Below are 3465 nucleotides of genomic sequence, written 5' to 3' on the forward strand. Positions count from 1 at the left end.
AAATTCTTGAATGCGTGATCTCATGTATCTGTGTTATGCCAAAATGGAAGGGGAAATGTGACTTATATACATATCAATTAGGTTTAATTGACTGATTTTCCATCGCAGGTTGACACTAGGGGAGTTTTCCCACTCAATGCACAACCACCAAAGCATAATTGAAAAGGGTCTTGCCCCAAAATGGGGTAGGGACAGGGGCACCACGCCCCTGTCCTGCCTCTTTTTCCAGGATAGGATGCAGTTCGGGTAGTGCGGAGGGCAAGCAAGATGCAGTTCTTAGGTGTCGAGCAAGTCTTTGGTCTCTGATCAGGCTTAGGGATTCGAATCGCGTGCGTGAGGACCCTAATGTGGTCAAAAATTGCAAGGGTTACAACTTCATGACACTACAAGTATAGTTAATAATTTTTTGTGCACACTACAAAGCTAATAATGTTGTAATAGACTGTTCAATGAAGAATGGAACATTGAGGACCTGCTTTTTTAATAATGAAGATCCTTTGTGACCATTGCAAATATGGAATTTTTATCACCCAAGACCATATGGATAATTTATAGTGTTGAATGTTGAGTTTCCTTATAGTGAATTTTCAAATTGTTTACTTAATTTGTTGATTGTTTTGGGTATATTTTAAATTGAATAGGGAAAAGATTAAATAAAATTCACAGTTAAAAATATTGTGCCATCTAGATCTACACCTGCCAATTACATTTACATAAAAGTTTCATCTCCTTTTCAACAAATCCAATTTGTTTCTACCCTGCAATCACTCAATTCCTTCACACAACATTTTATGATATTCTTGTATCCCTAATATTTTTTCGCCTGCCCATTCATTGTTTGAATGCTCACATTTTGGCATAGGCTCAAAGTACAGAAGCAAATGCAGTCTAACCAGCTTACAAACCTGCTTATTACAAGACAACTTCACCGCTAAATTTAGCAAATGATACTACAAAGAAGGTCCTTGCATTATTGGCGTGAACTTTGATGCTTTTGCAAGTCTTGTTATAAATATATATTAATTTAGAATGTTTACAAAATAGATTTGTTGTGCCTCCACAACTCACACCCCTTTTCGTGTTTCAAGAAAAGGAGACCCCTTTTTCTATTATTTATCCCCTTTTTATTTTCTTGTTCCTTGTTGTCTTTTTTGTCTCCCCTCTTCTACCCTTTTATTTCTCTCTTCTTTCTTTCTTTTACTTTTTTCTCTTTTCCTTCTTTTTTCCTTGTTCCTCTTTTCTTTTTTGTCTTTCATGCTTTCATGGATTGAAGATCAGGGTTTCTATTTCCCTTTTCCCTTTTCAAAGAGGGAGAAACCCAATCCCCAATCCCCACCTCTGGTTTTGTGTGACTTCCACTTTGGTTAGTGGGAATCGAGGATGTCACGGTCCCTAACCTCACCTCTTTCCAATTGGAGATTGAGGATAGGTGATCTCGGGACCGCAATTTAGGCAACTCTCGGGGATCCTTGACCTTCGATCTTCGGTGGTCCCACCTACCCTGCACCTATATTTGATGAGCCCTTTAGGGCATATATAAGTTGTTTTCTCACTCTTTTTCCCATTTTCACTCAATTTTCTTGTGTGTTTCTTTGTTCTTTTGTGGTCCTTTGTGTGTTGTTTGAGCTTTCATTGTGAGTTTAGGAGCACAAAGAGAATGATGGTAGATTCGAGGATTGTTGCCAAGGTCGATTTTGCTTTCCTTCTTTTTCCCTTTTTTGCTATTTTGTTTCTTGTTTTGTGTCTGGATTTCTCTGAAACCCCATCATTCCACCTATCTCTTTAGGATCACCTTTAGGGATTTTGTTTTGTGTTTACCCTGTGGCCCTAATGAGATTGGGTGCATGCCTTAGTTCTTTTAGTGTTGGTTTATTTGTTTTATTTTTAGAATTTAGTTTCTTTACCTTTCCTTAGTCAAATTTTACAAATAATTATAGTGGATTAATACCCAAGTTGGGGATCAGCGAAAATCAAAGCCCCGAGCTAGGATTTCCTTTCCTTTTTTTTTTTTCTTTTTTTTTCCCCCTTTTTCCCTTTTTCTTTTGTCTTGCATGATCCTTTCAAGGACCGGGGATGCACAATCCCTGATTCGCATTTTTCAGGGTTTGACAATTGAGCAACTCATATCCCTAACAACACGGATTATCACCAGATTGGGGATCAGGGATGTCACCTTCACTAACACTCAATACTTTTGGTAATACGGATTAGGGATGGTGATATCCCCAACTTTTTCCCTTGTCATTATATGATTTAATCAGAGATCGGGGTGATGACTTCCTCGACCCCCGAAAATTTCCAAAGGCCTATTTTAAAGTGAGGATTGAAGATGTCATTATCCCCGACCACTAAATGTTTGCAATATTTTAAACTTGGGCATGGTTTCAATAAGGTGTTTTCACCATTAGAGTAGTTGTTATTTTTGCTTTTTGGATTTAGTAATAAGGCTCGTAATATCAGTTTTTTGCAGATTTGGTGATGTCTGAATCAAGGGTGTTTGCAATGAAGTATAAGTTTGATTTATACCTTCCTCCAACCAAGTTGCATTCAGTGGACAGGGATGTTACAGATATGGACATAGGACAAATGGACCTAAATGAATTCTTGTAGAGGACGACTAGGACAAATAGGAGATCCTCTTGGGTCACTTCAGCAATTCAATCAAGATTGGTTCAAGTGGATGGATTCCTAGTAACTTTACAATCTCCTAATTTGATAATGGCTTGTTCTTATAATTATAACTTCGATGAAAGAAGGATCTATATCCCACTTGATAATGTGAGCCTAGATATCTCCCATGATGTTATTGAAGATGTGTTTCATATTTGCAAGTATGAATCATATGCACATGTTATAGTTACATGGGGAAAACAATATTATCATGAAGAAAAGGACTCCATGAGCTATATTAATGATAACTTAATGGAGAAATCCAAGAAACCAAGCTAGCTTGAATTGATAAAAAATCTTTCACATAGAGGCTAGAGACTATCATTATCCTTAATAGAGTTGAAATACAACTAGATGCAAAGGAATTTCACCCTTGGACTCTCTTGTTCAACAAGACCATCCTCTCAAGGAGTGAATACATTGTTTAGGGAATAATGATCAGTGATAATTTAGGATAGTAGTTGCAAAGAGTTAAGACATACAAAGTTTTATATGACTTCATATGTAGTATACTTGCAGCTCAGGTCACTTGTCCTAGATTGAGAGAGGGTTCTCTTATGAACACACCAGTGTATCATCATTACCATTTTTTTAAACTGGATAGAAGCAAGATAGATCACCATGTCGTCAATGATTTATTCATGTTTGCAGTAATCAGATCAATTAAGGAAGACTTTAGTAAAAGGTTATCCCCTAAATCTGATAAATAAACTCATTATTTTGGGAGCTATTTCACTCGATTTAATACTTTCACTTAATAAGGGTCACCAACTGCACTGTATTTCCATACAAGTT

The sequence above is a fragment of the Cryptomeria japonica genome, chromosome 11 (assembly GCF_030272615.1).
Source record: "Cryptomeria japonica chromosome 11, Sugi_1.0, whole genome shotgun sequence".
In the NCBI taxonomy this organism is placed as follows: Eukaryota; Viridiplantae; Streptophyta; class Pinopsida; order Cupressales; family Cupressaceae; genus Cryptomeria; species Cryptomeria japonica.